The sequence below is a fragment of the Mauremys mutica genome, chromosome 5 (genome assembly GCF_020497125.1).
Source record: "Mauremys mutica isolate MM-2020 ecotype Southern chromosome 5, ASM2049712v1, whole genome shotgun sequence".
NCBI classification, from domain to species: domain Eukaryota; kingdom Metazoa; phylum Chordata; order Testudines; family Geoemydidae; genus Mauremys; species Mauremys mutica.
Window position 1 is genome coordinate 26,548,694 of NC_059076.1, and position 12,164 is coordinate 26,560,857.

At 39.0% G+C, this 12,164-nt stretch overlaps 1 protein-coding gene and 1 long non-coding RNA gene across 11 annotated transcripts in view; one reads left to right on the forward strand and one right to left on the reverse strand.

Annotated features, from left to right (window-relative positions):
- The window catches only part of CCSER1 (coiled-coil serine rich protein 1), a 1,044,860-nt gene that overhangs the window by 387,405 nt on the left and 645,291 nt on the right, over nt 1–12,164 (forward strand). The window lies entirely within an intron of this gene.
- Nucleotides 4,500–7,177, reverse strand: LOC123371538. The gene is made up of 3 exons (XR_006579828.1): nt 7,123–7,177; nt 6,267–6,337; nt 4,500–4,628 (listed from the first exon to the last, which is right to left on the reverse strand). It is a non-coding gene; the product is annotated as an uncharacterized LOC123371538 (long non-coding RNA).

Consider the following 12,164-nt stretch of genomic DNA (forward strand, 5'->3'; position numbering starts at 1 on the left):
CGTTTACAGGCTATGTTATTTTCTCTATTATACTCGGTCGCTGGGTGATATTTTAATGGATTGCAAATGTAATTATTGTTAGGACACATGCAGCTCATGTGTATAGGTTTTTTTAGGAAATAAAAAATATTTGTATATGTAATACTTTGAAGTGCTGTAATGCTGCATCTGCATACAGTTGGATAGTACAGTGTTACCTGACTAGATGCCTTGTTGCACAGTCATTTTTGCTGTTCATATTTCATTTTGATGCTAATCCATTTGCATCATGAAAACCTTCAGAGGCAGAAAACTAAATGGCAAAACTCTAATGCCCTCTTTAGTCATCATAATTATTTTGTTGTTTTAACACAGATCATTTTTTCCCATTATGTAATCGCCTAAACCAGTCTTGAATCTTCGGGGAGGAAAAGATTTCAAATATCTTAGGAAACTGCTAGATATAAAGGCTGCCTAGCCAGTGTTTGTTTGTTGTCAACCTAAGTGGTAGTCACTTTAAAATTATACAGCAGATTGTAGTAGTAATTCACATGAACGTTTCTATAAAACATTTGAGACACCTTGTGCTGCATTGAGACACTTGTCTCTAGTACACAAGATGAATGGGTGGAGACAGCTGTGTACTTACAGTTAGCAAGACAGAATATAGCTGGAACAGTAAAAATTTGAGGTGCATGCTCTGTGTGTGTGTTCACTTTCTGAAAAAAAATCAAATTGTACAGGCACTAATATTTGTAGAAAGCAAATTTCAGAATCATATGTGTGTGAATATTCTTGGAAGCCATATTTTCGAATCTCCCATGTGAGTATTTGTGCCAGAAATGAAGGGGGAGAAAATCTCTTCTGACTTTCCTGTCCTCTCCACCGTCAGTTACTCTTGCTTCCAAATGCTAAGTGGAAAAGTTGAGCTGAGCCAAACCTAACGCCCACCAGCCACATACATGTACCTGTTGGACAGTCTGCTTTCTTTCCCCTATGTCGGGCAGAGCAGGAGTAAAGAGTCTGGACAAACAGGAATTGCTGAGCTTACTGCTGACACTAATGAGACAGATTTTTTGGATTGTACAAGTTTGGAGAAATTCAAGGTGACATTTATAAAATGAGAACAGGTGTTCAGAAGATGCAGCTCCTTTTCTGAGCCATTGGCTGGGAGCACAGGAGATGAATGACTATGCCAAGGTTAGAGCTATTGCTTGCGGCAGGTAATAAGGTTTCAGCCATAACCACCCCAGCACTTGTTTCCATAGAAACAAGTCAGGTTTACTCTGCATGTCAGATTAGAGAATGCCCACTGATACCCTCAGGCAATGAGAAAACAGTACTAGGAAGTCACAAAGGCAGGGAAATCCTATTTTTTTATAGGTAGGATACCTAAAACATTTACCTGGGAAATGCTATTTACAGTGCCCATAGATACATTGACTTCAGTGGAATTATTCCTGTGTGGTGGTGTAATGTTAGGCCTGATGGTGTGTTAGAATCATAGATTATTAGAGTTGGAAGGGACCTCAGGAGGTTATCTAGTCCAACCCCCTGCTCAAAGCAGGACCAATCCCCAACTAAATCATTCCAGCCAGGGCTTTGTCAAGCCTAACCTTAAAAACTTTTAAGGAAGGAGATTCCATCAGCTCCCCTGGCAACCCATTCCAGTGCTTCACCACCCTCCTAGTGAAAAAGTTTTTCCTAATATCCAACCTAAACCTCCCCCACTGCAACTTGAGACCATTGCTCCTTGTTCTGTCTGTCAGGCCATGAGTGTAATGTTAGGCCTGATTCTGAGCTCACACCAATGTAAACAAAGAGTAGATCATTAAAGACAGTGGAGACGTGCTGCTGGGAAACTGGTGAAAGGTCAGAATCAGGCCTATTGTGTTTATAAAGCATATCATTTCAAACCTGTTAAACAGCTAACTTTCTCTCTTGTATTTAATCTGATTTAAATCACCACTGGAAAAGTTTACTCAGCTCCTTAATGCAGATTTTCTAATTTAATGTGTAGCAAAGAACTAGCATATGGCATTTTTGTCATATCCTCTTAATGATTCAGGAGCACAAACCACTATTGGTGGGAGTCACTGTATAAGTGGAGTTACCAAATGTCTGGGTTTTCCCGGTTATTGCCTCTTTTTGAGGCTCTGTCCTCTGTCCGGGGTGGGTGGATTTTTCAAATAACAGGAAATGTCCGGGTTTTTTTCAGAGCAGACATTGGAGTTCAGAAAGAGCCCCAAGTGGTCCATTTCCCGATTTGTCCCTCCCCTGCTTTCGCAGTTGATTGGTCCATTCCCCTGCATCCACAGCTGCCGGATCCCACCCAAACAGGCCCTGGCTCCCAGCCCTGCAGTCCACAGGGAGGCGCTGACTATCAGTGTGTCTTGGGTTTGTACTTGCTACCATGACAGGGAGCGACACTGCCTACACCTCCAGTGAGTACCCCCACTGCAAGTACCCCCTCCAGCACCCTGAACTTCCAGCTCCCCCACTCTCCCCATCAGTGTACTGTTTTTGGGAACCTGAAATATGGTAACCCTAGCTATGTCTGAGTGTTGTAAATAGAACAGACCCTAGTTGTTGGAAAAGCAGAGCAAGCATTGTTGCCTTGAAGCAGTATCTCTGGAGGGCACAGGGCTATTGACTTTTGCATGCAAAGTCTACACTTGAAATAAGATGTCCCAAGTGTTTGATGCAGGCAATGGGAATATCTTAGCAACAGATTGATGAGATCTGGAGCAGGAAAAATCAGCACAGAGATTGAGATTAAGGATTCAGATTTAATAGGTTTAACTCAGTTATTCAGAGTCTTCTTATAGTGTAATAGTCCACTGTAATGAGATATTTCAGTCTGTTGCAGATGGCAAAAAAGAATCAAGCGTGGGGAAATTAACCATTAAGGTGCAGTTGAGTCTCAGGCAGAGAACTCCAGTGTACAATATCTGGAGTTGTGGATTTGATTCCCTCATACACTAAGCTAAAAGTGGATTTGAAATTATTTCTCAGTACTGGTGATTCCTTATGTGATTTTGTGGTAGATTTTTCAAGCAAACTTGTCCTGAAATGTTTGCTTCCACAATAACAGAGCATAAGCCCAAGAACCATTTTCCTTTTGTGTCCAAGTCATGTACAGTTTAGACATCACTGGCGTAGATTTTCGAATGTACAAATAAGAGTTAGCCCGTCTTTGAAAATCTCCCCCTCTGTGTTTCCAGTGAAATGTAAACGCAACAGTGTCTGACTGAAAGTGTTTAAAACTGCTGTAGTACAGTGATATCCAAGATATTTCAGTTTTATCTCCTTGCAGTTATCACTGTTCTTTGATGCCTTATTCTGGTTCAGTTGTAAGTTACTGTTCTCTCCTGTAAAACTACCATAATTCCAATTCAGCCATTGAGCTGGGACCCAATATCAAAGCTTCTTAGTTCACCCAAATCATCACCTGCCCTCCAATATACTTCTGTCTCTCCTGTGCCTCTCTCCTTGAAATAGCTCAGTATTTATTGGTGATAATGAATTTTACAGGGAGAGCAACAGAAAATATCAAATTTAAAAAGAATGCTGATGTCTTTTGTGAGTCGAATAGAATGAAGAAAATTACTGGATCTGTTAAAACTTAGAATAAAAGGACCGTGTCTTCCTTTGTGTGTGTGCAGTATCTTGCACAAGATCCTAACTGAAGCCTCTCAGCACTACTGCAGTAGAAAACATAAATAAGAATAAAATTATATCAGAACCTCAAAAGAATGATCAGACTGACACAAGAAAAAAATAAGCTAACGATAAAGCATATTTCAGTTAGAACGTTTCTCTTTTCACTGGTTTCAGAGTAGCAGCCATGTTAGTCTGTATCAGCAAAAAGAACAGGAGTATTTGTGGCACCTTAGAGACTAAGAAATTTATTTGAGCATATTCCCAGTCTCTGTTCAAACCTAGATACCATTAACTTAGGTTTGAACAGAGACTGAGAATGGCTCGGTCATTACACTAATTGAATCTATTTAAAGTATCCTCACACCTTCATGTCAACTGTCCGAAATGGGCCATCTTGATTACCACTTCAAAAGTTTTTCTCCCCTGCTGATAATAGCTTCTCTTAATTAATTAGCCTCTTACAGTTGGTATGGGTACTTCCACCTTTTCATGTTCTCTGTATGTATAAATATCTTCTTACTGTATGTTCCATTCTATGCATCCGATGAAGTGGGCTGTAGCCCATGAAAGCTTATGCTCAAAAAATTTGGTAGTCTGTAAGGTGCCACAAGTACTCCTGTTCTCTTTTCATTATATATGTTTCTCTCTTCTTTACCTCATATTGGGAGAACATTAACCGAAATAAATGGTGTATCAGAATTACATTTTTTTTGACATAACCATACAGGTAAAATCACCTGACCTTTATTCCACATTGGGATTCCCCACATTCCCCTTAAAATACATCCTCTTGAGTAAATAGTAAATGAATCCCAAGGCTGGAGTGCAGCAATTAATCACATTTAATTTTATATTTTGGGCTGTGTGCTTGTTAAAGAAGAAAGACTGAATGTCAGGAGATCTTGGTTCTGTTCTTGACTCTGCAACAGGTTTCTTGTATGACCTTAAGCAGGTCATTCAGAGTCTCTGTGCCTCATTTTCCCCATCTGTAACATAAGGATAATAAAACTTGATTACCAGAAGAGCGGTGTCATGAGACTTAATAGTTAACATTTGCAAAGCATTTTCTCCCATGAGATGGAAATAGCTATATAAGTGCAAAGTATTAGTATTGTATTAATTATAATCACCAGCAGTTAGATACATTTAAAGTGGTGTCAAGAGTTTTTTGAAAACTGAGGTTCTGTGCTGCATATTCAGGATTAAAATATCTGATGAAAATACTATCCTCGGCTGTGTTGATCCCTCTTTGAATGTGTAAGCGTATTTCCATAACTAACAGTTTAAGCTACAGCTAAGTCATCAGTGCCATGGGTTTAGTGGATCAGCACAAGATATGTTTTAAAGTGCTGGGTCGATAAACCAGCTCACAAACATAATTTACTGCATTAAAAGTTCCAGTGACACCAGGATACAATCAATATAAAGTAATACGGGAACAGTTACGGAACGCAGGTTACTGATAAGTGCCAGGAATCCAACCAAATAAAAACAAGCTCAGGTCCAGAAACGCACCACCGCAGAACTACTCCCGTGTCAGGTGGTGGTTTCTGTTCGAACACGTCAGGTACATAACATAAATAACCAATTTCATCTTGCACAAGATTAAGTTAAGCTAGAAGTGATTTCCTTAGACAGAGATAACAGAGTTGGATAAACTGGTGGGTTTTGAATTTGTCAGTGAAATTTAAGTGAAGAATAAGAAGGATTTTGTTACTGTACTGGGAAGTTAAGGTGCTGCCAGAAGAGAAAATTAATTAAAAGAAAGTACCATGGGTGTTCCATCTACTCACACAAAAACTTGCACTAACTTTCATACTGCAATTCAGCTCCTTCTCAAAATATATTGATAATTAATATTAATCAGGAAGACACATACATGGACACTTTGAATGCTTTGTCAAAAATCACATTCTTGATCACCATGTACTTCTGCGCAGGATGGTTGGTTGTATGAATCATAAATCATTATTAGAAAAAAAATGTGGCCAGAATTAGAAATAAGGATAAAGGGTAATGTGAACTCCGGAAACCTACTCTGGTATATGAAGATATTTTTGATTAATGTGCTCTGAAGTCTCTTCCATGCCACAGTATATTCAGATAAATAAATATTGACACACAAACCAGAGGAATAACAAGAATCCATTTTGACAAAGACAAGGAACTACAGTCCGGTATTATCTGGCAAAAAGTGTTAAATAATACACTTATGGACCAATGTCACATTTTGAATCAAGAAAATATTTACCTTAGAACAGTTCAATACTGAGCACTGATTGCCTGTGGCAATAACAAATCAATCTCAAACTGGAGTTCTTTCTTAGTGCAATTAGTCAACTTAGTCACTAATATAATAATTATTTTAAATTAACGCAACACCTTTCATCCAAATGGATCCCCAAATACTTCACTAATTATGATAAGGGAATCATTTTACTCAGAACTCAGGTTGAAAGATATATCTATTACACAGTACACAGGAACATTGCTACAAAAAAGTTTCAGACAAAAATGAAGGATGTGGAACACAAAATTAACTACAGGTGAATATTTTAGGAATAATCATTTCAGCCTTTGCTAAAAGTGCTATGGGATCTAGAATGACCAAATCTGTTCAGAACCTTTGTTTTCTGTCTCATCTCAAAGACAGGCATTTCTCTTTCCTTTTCATGGGTGGATCAGCATTCTAAGTCTTCATGGAAGAAGTGAGGAAAGATATTAATGAAGAGAAAATTATTGTTTGCCATGCAGGAAGAAGGTGGCTGTTCAAAATTATAATATATGGAAAATAACACAAAGCCTAGAATCAGAAAGGGACACAAAAAGATTGCTTTGGATTCAGGCTTTGGTAGGGAGAATCTGAGGAAATGAGAGCAAAGATTAAAACAGGAGAAAAAATATGGAGAACTTTGATTTTGAAAAGTAGAGGTGGTCAGAAAAATGTACATATTTTCTGTGAAAACTTCAAAGGAAACAAATTTAAAAAATGGAAAATTTTCACTCTTCAAAACCCTCAAAAATATTGTTTTCAGTTGTTTCCAGTTTTCAAAAACTGAAAATATTTTGCATTTGGGTTTTTTGTGAAACCAAAAATTTGGAAACAAATGAAAATTTTATATGCAAATTTTGACATTGAAAAAGCATTTTAAAGCAAAACATTTTAAACAACTTTAATGTGAAGACTAATTTTAATTTAGAAAACAAGATGAAGCTAGTGGAAAAGTCAACCCAAGATAAGCTGTAGAGGAAAAGAAGAAGAGACCAAGGTTAGAGCCCTGAGGGCCATTGATAAAGAGCAGAAGAGAGTAGGAAAATAAGTGATTTGAAGGAAATTGAGTTGAAGACATAGGAAGAAAACCACATAGTGAAACATTGATGGAGAAGAATTAGGAGAGAGTTCAGGGGAAGGAGGGGAAGACAACTGATAGGCAAAGAAACAATAGAAAATAGAGGGCAGGCCTCTGAGGATTAACATACAGAAGAAGTCACTTTGGTTAGAAGAGCTTTGGCAGAATGTATTGTGTATTTGGTTGTCATGGTTTTGTTGCTATGGCAACTGAGTTAGATTATTATGGGTTAGCTCAACCGGTTTCAACCGGCTGAGGTGCTCTCTGTATATATGTAAATAAAATGGAGGTTTTGGTTAGCTGCCTGCTCTCTGGCCTCAAGTGATTGCTTCCTACACCGGCTGCCCCAAGGATATAACAGAATGGATTCAGGAGAGAGTATCAGGAGAACAAGTCAAGGCAGTGGAAAATGACAGCTCACTCAAAAATGTAGGATTATGAGGAGATAAGGTGGTAATTATATAGGCAAATAGGGACTGTGACAACCAGGATCCAGATGCCCCAAATGGAGAAGATGGCATTTGAACCCCAAAGAATAAGGTCAACTGATTTTTATAGCATACATATTTCTATAAAATATTGCATACATATATCAAGTCAGGCTTTTTATAAAAGCTTGTGTTGTTCTAAACTTATATTATGCGATATGTATACAGGATATGGTTATAGATGTATGTATTTGTGTATATGGAGAACTGGACTCATAAACTTTGGCTCCACCTCAAAGTAAGACAGTGAGTGATCAGACAGAGAGAACCACCCCCAAAGACAGATGTTTTCAAAAAAGGAGATTCAAGTAACAATCCATTGTACAACCCAGGAAAACACAATGATGGACCATTAAAATAAATGGAAAGATACTGGGACAACTGGGGATTTCCTGCCTTTGAATATCTATGGTGACTGACGGAAAACAAACAAACAAATTGCAGATCCTTTTAAAATGAAAGGGTTTAAAGTGAAATCCAGTGAGAAAGTGAGAGAGAGCCTCTAGGTGGGAAGCTGTCCCTGAAAGGCTGGATTCCCCTCTTCCCCACCTCCCCTAGTATAGCTAGAAGGGTATGCATGGGTACTGTTCAAAGGCAGTAGGCAACTTGTATTAGAAAATGGATTTTATCTAATATGGAAGTGTAAAGCCTGAGATTGAGTCTCTGTTTATTTACTGTGTAACTTGTATTGTATACTTTTGCTCTCCCTTACTTTTTTATCTTTGAATCTGTGGTTTACATATTAAATAAACCTTTGGTTTATTTTGCCCCAAGCAGATCTCTGGTGTGCAAATTGTGTGGAATGTGAGGGCCAAAGTAAGCTGGTATTTGGAGGACAGGTTCCACATCTTCAGAGGTGACAAACCAGAGGGGAAAAGTCTGTTTCTGATATGTAAGAATTCCAGGAGGTCGGACTTGGAGAGACTCAGGATTGGAAGGGCAGTTGGTGTCATTGTGCAAGGAGTAACTAAGGCAATCCCTTGTGTTTGTGGGGCAGGCTACTGGTGTCAGGGTCTCAGCCATAATAGTACGGCATTAAGGCACCTCAAGGTTACAGGACAGGCAATGACAGACCTCACATGGTCTAGGTGATCCCAAAACATCACAGGGACAAATGAGGTATTTTTGTTTTAGAATGTGGGTTATTAAGGCATGCTTGAATGCTGAGGGAAAGAAGTGGAGAATGGTTGGATGAGAGAACTAAAGATAGTACAAAGATATTGGGCATTTGTAGGTTCAGGAATAAGGTACACTTGTGCTATTTAGAAAGAAGGATGACAGAGTTGAAAGAACAGCAGGTGAATTTGTAGTTGAAGGAATTTACTTGGTCTCTATATTTTCACAAAAGGTACTGCATGGCACAGGAAGAGAGGATGATAAAGTGAGGGATGATGGGATAGATAGAATAGGGAGGGAATGAAAGGATATAATTTAAAGTAGAAGACATGGATTCAATAGATTGAAGAGAGGTTAGTGAAGAAAAAATACTAAAGGAGATTAAGGCGATGATTAGAAACAAGACATTTGGCCATAAAGAGAAGAGTAAGAGTAGTGATTGGAGAAGATTGGCCCTACAGCAAGAAATAGGGCAGAACTGCAGGTAAAATAGGGAGAGGAAATGAGAGATGATAGGGTGAAATGGGTTGTAAAAATGGAAGATTAAGTTTCCCAAGATGAAGGTGTGGGTTGGGCATGAGAAGAAAGAAAAGAAATACCAAGTGTCAAAGTTGGAAAAGGAGAAGTAAGAGTTTGGGTAGCAATGGATGTCAGATAAATGGAGAGAGGAGAGTGGAAGTAAATGAGTTTCAGTGGAGAAAAAAGTATCAAAATAGAGTGACTAGAAGTGAAAAAAAAAAGTAGAGAAGGAGTCAGACAGCACCAACACAGAATGCAGGATATGGAGCGTGAGAGAAGGAAAGGACAAGTGAGGAGAGCTGTGTTTCGGGAGAGCAAGTTCATGCATCATACTGAGCATATTAGAAATAGATGAAGAGTTCCAAAGGGAGCAGGGGAATGTTCATGAGGTTTCCCAGAACACAGATTTTGGGTTGGAGATATTGTCTGGGAATGGTTCTGTGGAAGATAGATTTGACCTAGGGAATGTACAAATTTCTCTAGCAACGAGGAAGAAGAGACAGATGAAATGTGGAAGTAACCAGAGGCTTTGTGAGATGCTCGTGCTTGAAGGAAATGTCATTAGAGCTTGTGGATGCAGGAAAAAGAAGATAAGAATGCCAAATGGGACAGAGGATGTGCTTTAGAAGTTAAGTGTAAAAAGCATGGTCAGGGACTGAAGTAGGCTAATGAAAAACACTCCTCCTCCCCCCCCCCCCACAACAAACAAAACAAAACACAAAAAAACCCCACAAAAAACTCTCTTCTTCCTTCCTACCATCATACAATATGTCAGTTACTTAGATGTTACCTCTTTGAGTGGTTTGCTACACTCAGGAATTTCCTGCCATAATACAGGAGGATTGCCTCAAGGTCTCTTTCAATCTGGATGATTCTGCTAACTATCACATACACCTCTACCTCGATATAACGCTGTCCTCGGGAGCCAAAAAATCTTTCCGCGTTATAGGTGAAACCGCGTTATATCGAACTTGCTTTGATCCACTCCCCACCCCCCCCGGAGCACTGCTTTACCATGTTATATTTGAATTCATGTTATATCGGGTCGCATTATATCGGGATAGAGGTGTACTGCATCTGGGGGACAGATTTTCTGGGGGTGGGGGGGAAGTGAAATAATTTTGTCCCCTGACTGAAGCCACTGTTGTTGTGTTTGCTTAATTAAAAATAATAACGTTTTCATATCCAGTTAGTCAGCATTGTGATGTTTATTTATATACAGTATCTCCTATATTCTTTAGAAAACTGTTTTATTGTAGGACCTAATCCTGCAGTTAGTAGTGCAAGGGTGCAGCAGTTGATCCACAATCAGCACCACTAAATAGGGCTCTCTTAAGGCTCAGAAGCATAGTTGCAACTTTCACGTGGTAAATAAGCACCCCGACTTTCACAATAAGCCAAAATTCAAGCGAATCTCATTTCAAAACAAGGCCAAAACAAGCCAATCCCTAAGAACCTCAACACTCTATATCACTAGATCCCCCCGGCGTGCAGTCTGGGACTCTGGTGGGTCTGCTGTGCACCCCTGACTCTCCCCCGCCCCCTTGCCACTGCTTGTCAGGAGCAGATCCGGAGGTGTGGTGGGGGGAGAAGCTACAAGCCAAACAAGCTACAAGCGAAAAACTTGCCAAGCAACTCACAAGCCACTTAAGCCAAAAGCAAGCCCAGTTTCTGAATTTTGTGTGTGCGTGGGTTTGGCATGTCTGCTCAAAAGTCCATCCACATGCTATGAATTGCAGGATTGGGCCCTTATGTGGTGGTACTATTGTACAGTATATGACATTGGGTTCATTACATTTTGGTGCATTAGTCAAGGCTCTTTCATACCAGATGCATGTTTTTTGAATTCCTCTCACTAGTTAAAAAAATGCGGCAGGACTGCTGAATTAGTATGTACAATATCTTTCCATTTTAAAAGTATTGCTGTATGGGAAGAATAGTTAGCATTGATCTATGATGTTAGTAAGTCATCTTTATCTCTTCTCTCTTGAATATATTGTTATACAGGCTGTTATTATATCTGTGTTGAGTAAATGTTCTATTTCTTACTTTTTCATTGTTATGAATTTGAGTAAATTACCCTTCTTGATATGTAGTATAAATGGTTTCTTATTACTTTTATTCTTGGAGCACTACGCATCATTTCACATCAAGCCAACTGCATGGATAGGTTGCAAAAAAGTGGGTAAAAAAATTCTAATTTGATGGTTCATTTCCTGAAATGATTATGTCTCTCAGAGGTAATAATGATCACGGGCATATATATTTCTCTATTCAGAAATAAGATGGGGGCATTTCAAGATGTGGGGTTAATGTGCAGCTCATATAGATAAACCAGTCATAATGCAAAAGTATCAAGGCTAACATTCTTACCCCAGGCAAAATAGGCTTGGATCTTGAAATCTGAATATCAAGCATGTTATTGCGCAAACTGTTTTGTTAGAGACAAAGCTTGGCTGGAAGTTTACTTCATGCATTGTAAAATTTGATTTTAGCATATGTCCATGGGCATGAGATATGCAAATCTTAAATGGCTTTTCTATAAGGGCTTTTAGTTAGTTGTAGGTGCCCAAGTTTTAAAGTGCAGCACATGGATTTCAGTTACTCATTTCCCATTTATTTAGCAAACAGCTACATACTTTTAGGGTATGACTGCACAATATCTTCAGGGAAAAAATAAAACTGGTAATGTGTTTGTGCTTCATTCCTTTAAAATGTTATTTTTAAAAGAAATATTCAAACCCTGCAAAATGTTTCCAGGGTAAAGAAATACCAGTTGGTTTTGTTCAGTGCACTCTCTGAGCACTTATTCTGTTAAGCTCTTTGTTTTGCTGTAAAGTGCCTTGGATTCCTTTGTAGACAGACCCATGATGCCAGAGGCTAAGCCTAACATTCCTGCTCTTTTTGTCCTTCTGTGTTCGGAATGAATCACTGTCCAAGCTGAGGTGTAAAGCCTGTGAGCTCGATCTCTTCCCATTCTTACCCTGTATCCTCCCTCATGCCATCTGTCTCTTCACTGTCTCATTCTTACACTCTCCTCCCTGTCCAC